The 14221-nt window shown below is 37.9% G+C and overlaps 1 long non-coding RNA gene across 1 annotated transcript in view; it reads left to right on the top strand.

Annotated features, from left to right (window-relative positions):
* Positions 1-7005: 7005 nt before the first annotated feature.
* LOC121420477 overlaps positions 7006-14221 on the top strand; it is a 28793-nt gene continuing 21577 nt past the window's right edge. The window contains exon 1 of the long non-coding RNA XR_005970766.1: positions 7006-7312. This is a non-coding gene — a long non-coding RNA (uncharacterized LOC121420477). The remainder of the gene's footprint in view (positions 7313-14221) is intronic.

Consider the following 14221-nt stretch of genomic DNA (forward strand, 5'->3'; position numbering starts at 1 on the left):
TGATTGGTTGAAAATCAAGTTGCGCTTGATTTTTAGAGTTGCGATTGATTGCAACTCTTTCTGCAACGGGCCATTCGCAATATTCATGATAGTAATACCGCATCACATCACGTGATAATAAAGCAATATTGACTGGCCTCGGGGCGATACGACATATATCGCCCAAACTAGATTTATATCGCCCGAGTCGTAGACGAGGGTGATATCAATTTAGTGAGGGCGATATATGTCCTTTCGCCCCAGGCCAGTCAATATTGCTATTATTAACCAAATCAGACATCTAGAGCCAAATCGTTAAAATTTAGATATTTTAAATTTTTAGAATGAGAATCTAAGTAGTTTCTCATGTTGAGCAGACTGGGCTTCTGAACTTTACCATTGTGACGTAATTGAAATGACGCGTCCCTGGCCTAGGGACGCAGTATGCAGCGTTGTCTCAACTTCATTACCATTATGACGTATAGCACTGCGCGGTTCAAGGACGCGTACACAACGCGTAGAATACCCGGATGTTAGAGCTGCCTTTTATTGCCCGCCACATTTCCACGCATTTTCTCATTGACTTTCTTGAGCGGGCAATAAATTGGGCCCGTGGATAAACAATTGGAATTTTATTGACCGGCCATTCGATCCCAGTGTTAAGCAGGCAACAATGTTTCAAAGTTGCCCTGCTCAGATGTCTGATACGGTTAATAATAAAGCAATATTGACTGGCCTCGGGGCGATACGACATATATCGCCCAAACTAGATTTATATCGCCCGAGTCGCAGACGAGGGTGATATCAATTTAGTGAGGGCGATATATGTCCTTTCGCCCCCAGGCCAGTCAATATTGCTATTATTAACCAAATCAGGCATCTAGAGCAAAAATCATTAAATCTAGATATTTTAAATTTTTAGAAACAAAATCTTGGTTTATCATGTTGAGCAGACTGGGCCTCTGAACTTTACCATTGTGACGTAATTGAAATGACGCGTCCCTGGCCTGGGGACGCAGTATCCAGCGTTGTCTTAACTTGATTACCATTATGACGTATAGCACTGCGCGGTTCAAGGACGCGTGCAGAAACGCGTAGAATACCCGGATATTAGCGCCGCTTTTTATTGCCCGCTACATTTCCACGCATTTTCTAATTGACTTTCCTAAGCGGGCAATAAATTGGGCCCGTGGATAAACAATTGGAATTTTATTGACCGGCAATTTGATCCCAGTCTTAAGCAGGCAACAATGTTTCAAAGTTGCCCTGCTCAGATGTCTGATACGGTTAATAATAATAAATATCGAAACCTAACAAAAACGGTTAGTTAGTTTAATTAACATGTAGAGTTTTACTATTCAAGAATAATAAGCTGGGTTTGTTTTTTAAATTTTGTTTTAATTTCGCACCATGTATTTCGAACAACATAAAATGTGATGGTCATCCGCATGGTGCGAAAGCCGTTTGATATGAAACGTTGTAATGATAGTCAAATCTACACATATAATATCAAGTATATAGGTTTATTTTCTACTACAAGTTGTTAGATAGGCATTCCACTCTCCAAGACAAGCCTTTTCTAAACAGTGCGTACACAAAAAGGAACATTTTAGAGACAGATTTACAATAATCTATTTTTTCATGAAATTGACACTTATGGTCAGGGTAGATCGAAACCTTAGCTAATGCCATGGTCACATTTGTCATGTTTGTTCTACGGCGGCCGTACGGCGAGTCGAAAACAGCCGTTTTAACATTTTATACATATAGGTGGTTTGAATCAAAATTGATAAAACGGCTGTTTTCGACTCGCCGTACGGCCGCCGTAGAACAAATGTGACCATGGTATAATCATTCACGCATGACAGATATACAAACAATGATACTGATTTGAGCAGAAAAAAAGGGAACAAGGTTAAAAAAACACATAAATAAGCCAACGGTTTGAATTTAAATTTGATTTGAATTCATTGTTTCCATTTTTGTTTTCATTTACAATTCATAATGTTACATTCAGATTAAACAAAGAATGACTATATTCATATAAATCATAACAATGAAAATGCATACATGATGATAAACACAGAATAATTGGATTACAATGAAAATTTGAAAAGTGAACGTTTATAGTAATAAAATTATTTGGATAAGTATTTTTTGCGAAAAAAAAGTAGTAGAAACCTACGGTCGTCGAAAACGCAAGGTCGTCGTTATTGTTGACCAATCTTGATCGTTATTTCTATACCACCCGATTTTGACACTAAAATTTCAGACTCATCTTGCTCATTACTGCGTGAAGCTTTCGTCCCACATTAGATAGTGATAATAAGAACAACTAAATATTATGGCGACACATAAAATATCATATATAATTTTCATATGAAGAAAGAAGAACGAGGAATCCCGGGAGCGTTTCATAAGTTTTTTTTTGTCTGACAAGTTGCGTGTTATTTTCAACTTGTCCTGGAGATCTCACACAGATGAGTTGTTTTTAAACAATAACATTCTAAAAATAAAAACACTGTACCAATATAATTTAGGTCAATTCAGGTATCAGTTAAACAATAATACGTTACCACCCATATTTAATTCTTCATTTAACAAAAACGAAACCCTTCACAAATATCCCACAAGTCAATCCGATGAATTTCATTTACCACCACTACCCCGGACCATCCTTGCAAAATCAATTTTTACTTTTGAAGGCCCTAGACTCTGGGGAACTATTAATAGTAACATCGAAGAATCTCCAAGCCTTAATTCTTTTAAATATCAGTTCTAAAAAGACTTTGTACAAAAGAAACTGTAATTGTTGAAAATGGAAATACACGAAATGAAAGGAAATGAAAGTTGTCGGATCAGACAGCTTCTCTATTTTTTTGATTGGTTGAGAAGCACTGTTACTACGGTAAATGTGTCCGAAACACGAAACGTTCCCTCGGTTTCCCTTTTCTGGGGCAAGGATGCCAATCCAGTAAATTCAAGTCTTCGATGGTCGAAGAGTTATATGGCCGTGGTGAGGGCGCTCTTTACTCTCCTCGAAATAATATGATTGAGAAAAAAACTCTTAGAAATAGCTTTATTAGAAAGACATTTTCATTAAAAGGACAACAAAAACGAAATGATGCACTGACTTCCTTTTAAAAAAATGTATATATGAAGTGTTTGGTTGCAAAAGGGGTTAGGTCCACTTTGTACCATTCCGAGAAAAATCATGATCTTTATTCTCAATTATTGCAATATTCATATGAGAAACTAAATTGTCATGATGTACTACACTATCATGTGAACATAAAATTGGGTATATAAGAAATCAACCTGTCTTCAATTTTGTTCTTTATATTTTTCAAAAATTATCTTTGTGGACCTAACCTGTTTTGTAAGCAAACTGAAATGAATCCAATATCTTTTGAATAAAAAAAGTATTTTTTCTTTGCCACTTTTATTCACGTTTAAATCTGAATTTCAAAGTTTCTTTGGTATCATCAAAGCGACTAAAAATCTTTATATTTTGAGACAGAAAACAATGAAATTTATGAAAAATGGACCCAACCCCTTTTGACAAATGAGCTTTTCAGAAGAGATTAGTTGCAAAAAGGGTTAGGTCCATGCCAAGAAAATCATGTTTTATTCTCCCATATTGCAATATTATTATGAGAAATTGAATTTTAATGATACCCTACCATGTGATCATAAAATTGAGTATTAAAGAAATCTATACCTGTCTCATATTGTTTTTGATATTTTTTCAAAAAAAAAAATATTTGTGGACCTAACACCTTTTGCAACTAAACTTAAATGGACCTAACCCCTCTTTAAAAAAGGTGATTTTTCTTTGCCATTTTGTGTTTTTTTTCAATAGAAACTTCAAATTTTCTTTGGTATCATCTTATAGAGCTACTAAGAATTTATACATTATTAAACAAAAATTGATGAATAATGGACCTATCCCCTTTTGTATATAACTACAATAATTAGAAGGCTCTACATCGGTGATAACAGAGGCCGAATGACACAGATATTATTTTTCAATATAGAAGGCACATTTTGACAGATTTTAAAAAGTAATGTCATATCTCTCCCCAGTCCAGTTCCCTTTTCATGCTTTTATTCCCTTTCTTCTTTTTACTGGTTGTGATTTTGTCTCGCCTGCCCAGAGCGAAACTATAGGCACCGCTTTTTTGACGGAAGCGGCATCGTCAACATCAGATCTTAACCAAAGGTTAATTTTTTGAATGTCACCAAAAGTATATGTACCTAGTTCATCTAACTTGGACATGGGTATCAAGTATTACTAAAGATCCTGCTAGAGTTTGAGGTCACAGGTCATTTAGGGTCAATGAATTTAGAATATAATGAGGGAATCTACATCAAAATCTTAACCCAAGGTCAAGTTGTTGAAATGTCATTACTTAGAGAGTATTTGGTCCTAGTTCATAGAACCTGACCATAAGCATATTCAAGTATTACTGAATACCCCTCTCGAGTTTCACGTCACATGATTAAGGTCAAAGGTCATTTATAGTCAATTAACGTTGGCCATGGTTTTGGGTCATTACCATAATAACTTCGAAAGTTTATGGATGTGGTTTATGAAACTTAGACAAAGGCAAGTACCAGGGAACATCCTTCGTGAATTTCAGGTCATATGACCAAGGTCAAAGGTCATTTAGGGTCAATGAACTTGGATTATGTTGGGGGAATCAAAACGAAATCTTAACCAAGTTTCAGTTTTTGTTTTAATATAATAACTCTGAAAGTATGTGGATCTAGTTTATGAAACTTGTGAATCAAGCAACAGTGAACATCCAGCGTGAGTTTCAAGTCACATGACCAAGGTCAATGAACTTTGGCCCTGTTTTTTGGGGGGGTCGAATTGCCATCAGAACTGGACCACACGGGTCGTGTGGTCCAGTGGTTAGAGCAATGGACTCATAATCGCAAGGGTATGAGTTCGAATTCCCACTCAGCTATTGTCTCCACTTTGGTAAAAAAAAAGTCCCAAGAGTAATTTGACGTCTATGAAGTCAGCCACTATGACTGATTAACCAAGACGTAAAATGTTTCCTATAGGTAATTGGTTATTATTATATTATAAGTCTTCGGCCATTTACCTTTAAGGTAAATGTAATTTAGGGTCAATGATCATAATATTTTGTCATATGAATTGTGTTTTTTTAATAAAAAAATGTAAATGTAATTAAGGGTCAATGATCATAATATTTTGTCATATGAATTGTGTTTTTTTAATAATTAATCTGTAATCGCTTTCAAGTCAACATTGCTGCTATATTGAACCGAGTAATACAGGCGAGACTAATAATAATAATAATGAAAATGTTAGTAATAATGATAACATAGAGCAATTAGAGAATAACAGCTATATCACTTTTGAAATGTCCCCCCATGGCCCTCATTTAAAAATCATTATCCTCTTATATTTTTTTTTTATTTACCTCGATAAAAAAATATAAAAGTGCCCCTCCTGTCCGCTAAGTAGCGCAGTGCCCATATATTGTATAAACTTATTTGATCTCACCGCTTATCATATTAGGCCTAATATTAATACAAATATAAATAAAAATATAAATCAATTCAAGCAAATCATTTCAAAGGAGAGATATTTGACTTTAATTTGAAGTAAGCTTAGCCAATGTCAAGCAGGAAAGTTTTAACCCTTTATGAGCTAACGATCCAGAGTAATTATCTCCATAATTTCTTGATCATAATCTTCATGAATTTTGCTGAAACGCTTTATCGAATCCCCGCGAGGCAATAATCTACATTTCTTCTGATTTCTTTGATCTTTGAATAGAGCCCGCAGTTTGTTTACCAAAACGCCCTCTACATTTCACATAGCTTCAATGTTTTAGTCTCATCTATCAGGCATACAAAATTGAAGGAAAAGAAAGAGGAGTGAGTAAAAAGCACTCTCGTATGTTCTTTTCATGTTTTAAATAAATGTGACGCTTATATGAACTGTTTATTATTTTTATTTTAATACTGAAACTAACTCGGGTAAATATATTCCTCAATCCTCGAAGGTTGGGGGGGGGGGGGGTTCATGATATTTTGCCCCGGGGGGGGGCACTTACATTGACGAGTGGATACCATGCGCGACCAAAAAAACACGTAAAAAGGATGTCTTTTTCACGATAGGGCACGTTACGTACGTAACGTGATAAGGGTGTCAAAAACACAAAAATAATGAAAAAAGGGTATCTATTTCGCTAGGAAAATTACGTGTTTAGGGGCGAATTTTCGGGGATGATAAAACCAAATTAAAATGTTTTATAAAGAATGTCCTTTTTGCCCCAACACTTCGTGTTTAGGGTCACGTCCGATTTGCGCGAGGTGTAGAAGGTGGGGTCGTACTAAACCAAATAAAGTAAAGCCGACGACCGAAGGACCCGTAACAATAAAACATTCCTACGGTACTTGTTTAGGGGTTCATTTCAGGGAATATATGCCAAGAGTGTCGTTTTGTTTCTAATACTTGTTCAGGGTAGGGTTTCACAAGCCAATACTTGTTAAGGGGTGCATTTTCAGAATATGAAAATTACGTGTTTAGGGTGCTTTTTGAGACCCCATGGTCGCGCATGGTATCCACTTTGTGAATGGAAGTGGCCCCCCCCCCCGGGTATTTTGCATGAAACAGCGTGCTTGCGCTAATGCTTTAAGGCTCCGGCCACCTTCCGAAGGTGTAGTTGGTGGTTTGATTTCACCCCCGGATAATGGCATATTAATCTGAGGGTTCATAATAAAAAAATAAATGAATACAAAAAAAAGAGATTTCTTCATCTCGGAATGCAGATCACAATTTGCATCAGCACTGAAATGACTGAAGAAAAAAAAGAAATTTAATGATCTATAGATTGCTTCCTCATGATTTTCACATTAAAAAAATATTCCTGTTTAAACTTATTACATATTTCGAGATTGGTTAGCGTCTGATATCGCAGACTAGCAATCTACCACCTCCACGTTTTTATGAGTACAAACTATTCGAACAGTTGCACTTGCTAATGGTTTCCGAACGAGTGGCACAATCTGTGAATTTTTTTACGCACGTTCCAATCGGAAGTGGATTGATTAACTTGCAGCTCAAATCATGTTATTGTTTTAAACGAAGTCCAGTCAAGGCTTTTGGATTCCATTATTGTATCAAAAAGATTCTTCGAAAAGGTAATCGAACAATAAAGGCCTACCGTTTGGAAGCAGACGCTTAAATCATGTGGTCTTTTTTTATTCTGGGACATCGTCTAACTTAGCTAATGGATTCATTTCTAGCGGATATATTACAAATTATCACGAGAGAGTCTATCGAGGTATAGTAAGTATTACATCATGGTTTTCTAAAATATTCTTTTTAATACGGCGCATGCATGCTTATAGGCCTAATTAATGTGTTTAATGTGTCGTGAACTAAATACCCCATGTTCGTGTTGAATTTCGCACACAACTCCGGGGACCCATGTAGGTCGGACGCCCGGAGCGCTGGTGCAGTGTGTTGCCGAGTGTGTCGATGGGGTTAGTTGGGTGGTGAGGGGGGTCGTGTTCCGGCATGGAGCTACTAACGGTCCAAGTGTTCTTTTGTCCGCTGCATCAGGGGAGATGGCTGATGGATAATAAACCGGGCATATGGTCGGATTTACTCTGCTTTGAGAGGCCAAAAGGGGACTTAAATGGCTTCAATTTCATTTCCAATGCCAGTCAGGGGTCACACCTGTGTAAAGAAAATTGTATGAGGTATTAAAATGGTGGTTTAAAAGATGGTTTGAATTGTGAACATCGAGCTACTACATGTAGATCCATGCGTGGAGATACTTGCTGGATGTTGAGACGTATGTGACATGTGGCCCTCGTTGATTTTCTTATCTTTGGTAAGGTGAAGGTCACGTCTGTACTTCAGAGGATGGTTGTGCAAACATTTTTCAAGCCCCGATTTGAACTGATTCAGACTAGTTGGACTTACAACTGACTCATATTAAGTTGCAGATTTTAACTTTTACCAGATATTTCATGTATTTATATGTACTTATATATCTTTTTAGAATAACTTATTTGTAATATTCATTAGATAAAGCCATATGGCTATGGATTTGCATCGTTCCTATGCCAGTTAATCTAAAAGACAGATGTTTTCACAGCAGCTGTGTAAAGTACACCAACTTGTACATGTAGGCCCTATATGCCACTTATCGACTTCTATCTATAAGTCATTTCCACATACCATAGGTGTATATTTCCTGCGTAATCTTGCGTCCTGCCCATGCCTATGAAGCACAATGACCATCGTGAACAAAAGCATAATTGATCGTTAATGCAGTACTCAATATTTTAGTCAGTGCGATCATGGGTCAGCTCTGTTTCCGCATTTTCCTTCGATCACCAGTCCAACTCTCGGCAGAATAGGCCTACCCCCACCCCCCCCCCCCCCCTCGCGCATGATACTCATATGTTCTATTTATTGTACGTTTGTCGCGGCATGGACCTCGGGAGTCGCAAGGTCGTCTTTCATCGGAAAGCAATTTGACAAGGCGTGAAAGATCGGACATGGCAGTCAATATGAGGGCCTAATTAATACCGCCCAGCTCGATTTTTTTTCTTCTGAATCTGAATCTGACATTCGATTTGTTATCGGAATTTAATATCTAGACACTTTTTCCTTGGAGAAAATGAGTAGGCCCACACATTGTGAAAACCTATTATACCTTATGCGTGTAATTGGAGATAGTTCGCACCAGTCAACGATGCGTTTGAAAGAAAGCAACTTGGCCTAGGCCTATGTAATCACCCCAAAAAATATTTGCCTGTTGTAGTTTTATCTATCACAGTAAATATGCACTCTTTATGGGAAAACTTGGTGCGAATTTGTTTACTTTTGAGTATTTTGAACCCTCGAGACAAAAAAGAGATCCTGGTTCTTTACAGGCAGTCAGGCACATACAATTTTTTGTGGCTGTTAAAGGCAATTTAGAAACATTTAGCAGAGGCCAGAGGTAACCAGAATTGAATGCGGGACAAGCATAGAATCCTCTAAGAATCCCTTTTTTAAGAGTATGCAGAAAATATAGAAGTGTAGGCATATACATTTTGTTTTCCAGTTCCTTTCTCTCTTTGAACGGCAATACACAGTAAAATCGCTGATTAATAGTTTATACAACGCTCTTTACTATAATTATGAACCTTACAGTATTTGTTTAACCGTTTAGACAATCAAGTTTAATTTATCGAAAATTGGATATTGAAAATTAAACTTTGTTGCTTAAGAGTCTTGTTTAAACTGTTCAAACAATTACTGTAAGGTTCATATAGTGAACAGCGTTGTATATTTTTTTACCGTGTATAGGCCTGACAGATTACAGTAATATGTGTTTCAGGGGTGGAACCCACGTGTGATTTCGTTCCTCTCCTGTCTTTTACCAGGGATAGGTCCTGCTTTTACCCACACATTAGCAGTTGAACTCACTCTTCATTGCCAAGTGTTGTCCGTCTGCACCACCCCCTATACTAGGTATACATTTGGAAAATGCGCAGACAGGTTACGACTCTGCCGTCTGCGGGGCCGAAGGTTGGGCGAGGGAGATGGTAGTTTCGGACGTGTGGGTCATTTATACCTCACCCTGAAGATTTGATCAATTCGCGCTATATACCTGGAAATCCTGAAGTTGCCTAAACTCATGATACTCATCTCAATTTTCTGACATCCAGGGAATTATACACACTTTCGATCTCTGATTTAATTCGATGGTATGGAACGTAGATTCGGCAAGCCGACAAATCATATACATTGGCGTATGTTATTGTTTGATACATTTTCTTTCATTTTTAGCTTTATATTTGAGAAAGAAATTGTCCATCCCGAACAACGTCGGCAGCTTTGGTCCATGGTATAACAAAGCACCCCGATCTCTCTTCTCTCGGATTGAAATGAATAGGGCCCAATCTAAAAAAATAATGAGCGATGTGCCAAAACAGCTCGCGTTCGGGAAGGTTGTTTACAATTCTTTATCTGTTCATGCAAAGCTGGTGATAAATATCCATGCATAAGCACAAATACCTGCAACTTCACTCTTTGATTCGGTTATCCCCGCCAGCATTGTATTGCAATAATCGTATTAGCGATAAGAAGCAATCACAGCAACACGCTACCAGTCACGTAGTAGTTGGTGCACTCAAGCATGAACTTGACTTTCTGGGGTTGTCAGTGTTTTGTATACGTCACAATAGACTTTTCTCATCAATTGTCATAGGTTTATCACCCAAACACACCTGCCCGTAAAGGTCACCGTTCTATCATGGAGCTAACAGAGATGGTTCTATTATAGGTCTTTGTCCGATACAACCTTTATAATCTTTCAAATTGCAATGCCGTCGGATATAGAAAGCTAGGCCTATGTTTTTGGAGGTGACTCTTTTTCCATGGGGCAATCATGATTATAAAGATAGCGTCCTTTATCAGTGTTGTAACTGGCTAAAATATCATATTTAAAAAAGAAACATTGTAGGCCTACGTTACCCAAAACTACATTTTGGTTAGGCGCAGCGAATCATGTCACGCCCTGGACCCACGGCCGTGACTGGGCCCCTTACCACTTGTTGGTGCGCCGGGGGGGGGGGGGGGGGGGGTCGTGTACTGCATCGTTCAACTGTTAAATTGACGAATCATTATTTAGTTTGGGTGTGATGCAATGTTAGGTCCGGTTGTTACTGGCGTGTAATTGATTTTCTGCTTAGGCTAAAGCAGGTTTCTTCACGTGTTTGTCATACAACTTAATCAAATGAGTGACTCAACCAAGCATGTTCAGTGATACTTTGTAATACGCCAGTCAAACTGCCTGATCGACCTGAAAAGTTGTTGCATTACAGGGGAGGGGGAAGCGGAGGGAAAGGGACCGGAGGGGGGGGGGACTCGGGGGAGGAAGAAGAAATTGGGAGGGGGTCGGAGAGCAAGGAGGAATGGAGATGGATGCGGGATTACCTGGTTTCTTGTTGGTCAAGTCCTTTTTCATGGCTTACGGATTTATCTTCATTCTCAATATCCGTCGTTGTTATTGCGATACTTTGCTTCAGGAATGGTGAGGGGGGGGGGGGCTCTTATACTGGAGTTTAACTCTTGACGAAAATAGTCCGTGACTCAAATAGTTTCAGTGAAAGGCGGATTTTGCCACAATCAAGTCGTAAATTTCCAAATCTCAAATCACAATTGTACGGGCATTGTGGCTTCTGTGGGTTGGGTAAACGGAATTCGATTATTGAATTTTACTGCGTTCATGTGCTTCATCAATAATAAGGCACTGTATTTACGTTTGCTATCCATGGTGGAAGTACGGTTCACCAAAGAAATCATGTTGTATCCTTTGTGTTTATTCATAGCGATACTAGTCTACAGGCACAGACCCTGATTGAAACTTTGATCAGCAAGTGTGTCTCCATGCCGAGACTAGCACATACAAAATTTGCTGTTCTAATTCAGAGGGCCTTGTATACAAGGCATGAGTAGGCTGCAGTTCAGACCCTTTACTCGAGTGAAGGGTTTGCACAACAGACTATAGCTATACTTTACGTTTAGGTTTTTTTTTTTTGGGGGGGGGGGGGGGGGGGGGGGTAGGTAGGGGTTTCAGAGTAGGCCTATATGGTGGCCTATACACTCTAAAAATGAAGTGCTAATTTAGCTCTTAAAGAGCGTGTATAGTGACTGCACTTCGGAGTGCTGATTTGTCTAGTTCAAATTTGAATGGGAAAAATCAGCACTCAGAAGTGCAGTCACTATACACGCTCTTTAAGAGCTAAATTAACACTTCATTTTTTAGAGTGTATGATGTATTCATGGATTGTACTGTGGAGGTGTGTTCTGCCGATGCAGGGACATTTTTTTTTTTGGGGGGGGGGGGGTAGAAGTTGAAGAGGAGAGAAAAAATAATGGATGGAAGAGTTGGGATGAGGCCAGGGGTTGTCCGACGAAACTGGAAAGAAAGCGTGGGGGGTTTATGTGCAACAGTGCACGAATGAGAATAGAAGTTGCGTATTAAATTCATTTATAGGTCATTTATTTGTTTTAAGTAGTTGGTTTTATGAATTTTATTCCTCTCTTATCATTTCGACATCATTTTGTGATACAACCAAGAAACCGAACGTATAAAAGCTATATCGACTTATAAAAGCCTTCGATTATTTGATGTTTGATAGAATCGCCATTCTCTTTCCTTTTGAATAATGAGCAGTTTTATACATTATTACATGGTAATCGTTTTTCCACATTGCATGCAATTGACTTTATATAGGAAGTAAAGGAAGGAATAATGAAGCACTTAAACTCGTAGCTCTTTAGTTCGTTGTGTATCGAGTTTTGATATTCAACACAACCATTCTACATTGAGTCAGCAACTAAACATTTTTCCCCATTGGTGTGTACAGTTTTTATTTGAATGTTAGGACCGAAACTGTAGAAAATTGGAACTTACCAATAATATTTCGAAAATTCAGATTGGGTTCATGTCATGAAAATCTGGAGTTGTTCGTCGAATTTTGGGTTACCGATCGTAGTCCATGTAAAACAGGATAGTTCAAGAAAGTATATAATTAGTTGCTTAATCACTGTTTTTTTTCTCATATAGATCAACATTTGACAGTCTATCCGTTACATTATTATCAACGATCAAAAATGTATTGAAGCCTATACCGTGAATGGAATGAAATAGGCCTACATGTACGTGTAACTATGATGAAAGCATCTACTTGTTGTAAATTCCTATAAGTATTGCGATCAGGGACCAATCCAACAGTTAGATTGAAGTTCTCAACCTCCTATATTTAATCTCTATCGATTGAATCTGGGATTTTTATACCTGACCACAATCTACATGTAGATTGCCATACGGAAATAAGAGTAATTCTCATTAAAGTGACAAAATCATTGGCGGCGGAAGGAGAAAAAACTTGTTTTGGGGGGATCCACCTAAAATTTTGGGATGGAGACAGGTAAATGAAAAAAAAATAGTTTAGATAATAAATAATATTTTATGATGGACCACCAAAATTATTTGAAAAGCAAAAAAAAAAAAGGTTATCAAGCTAAATTTTAGGGGGGGGGGACCTCAACAAATTCATGGGGTGTCCACCTGATTTTTTGGGGGGACGCAGGAAAAAAATTTGACTAGCAAAAAAAAAAAAGTTTCACAACAAAAAAATTAGGGGGCGTCCCCCACCTCAAATTTTAGGGGGGACCTGTCGCCCCGCTTCCGCCGCCTATGGACACAATTTTCTATATGTCCCATCGCCGGTTCCATGATAGTTCTACCCATTCCGTTCTCAGAGTTACGATTCCGTCCTCATGGCAGATAGAGATGTAGATCTACACGTAAACCTGATGGGGCCCGTCTTACAAAGAGTTGCGATTGATCCGATCAAAGCCAGCAAAGTCAACATTTAAAATGCATGTTTGTTCAAAATATTTTCTAGATATCGAAGTATATCCATGAATTCATCGATTTCTTGACAATTTCGCAAATTTCCTGTACGAAAAATTATGGCACTGATGGATTTCGATCGAGTTGCGATTGATTGAGTCAGTCGTAAGTCTTTGCAAGACGGGACCCTGAGTGATGAAAATATAGCGAATGGTACAACTCGGTGACACAACATAGAAAGGGGATAAGTTCTTAATGTTTTGTTGTTTTTCTTTTCTACGACTGAGCAAGGACAAAGGTATAAAATTGTAGACAAATTACATGACACAATGCCTTGTAAAATATGATGATACGAGGAAAGCATCCTTCGAAATGTTTGAACGGATATATTATTTCAAATCTGTTTATGATTTTTATTTTATGCGGGTTTATTTTGACGGGTGGCAAATAAAACTAAGTAGGTCATTCAGGTTCAGGAAATATTATGAGGGTAAAATAGTACAGGAAACGATTGCTTTATTTTGCATTGCCATTAAAAAAAGAAATAAATAAAACAAATATCAACTATTTTTTTTTGAGGGAAATCCCGTTTCATGATAACGCATTGCTCAAAATATTGGTACAGTTCTTTGTCGCAATCTCTCTGATGGGCTCGATGTCATTATTTTTTATTACCACAGTTCCGTTTTGAAAAAGAATGGTATGGGTACAGACACTAATGGTTATCTATCGTGGACTTTCCTTGTTTGTGGGGGAAGTTTACCCTAACAGAAAAAGTGATAGGAACACAATCAAAGTAGCATGACGCTGAAAAAAAAATAACGCAACAT

Source organism: Lytechinus variegatus, chromosome 8 (assembly GCF_018143015.1).
Source record: "Lytechinus variegatus isolate NC3 chromosome 8, Lvar_3.0, whole genome shotgun sequence".
Lineage (NCBI taxonomy): Eukaryota > Metazoa > Echinodermata > Echinoidea > Temnopleuroida > Toxopneustidae > Lytechinus > Lytechinus variegatus.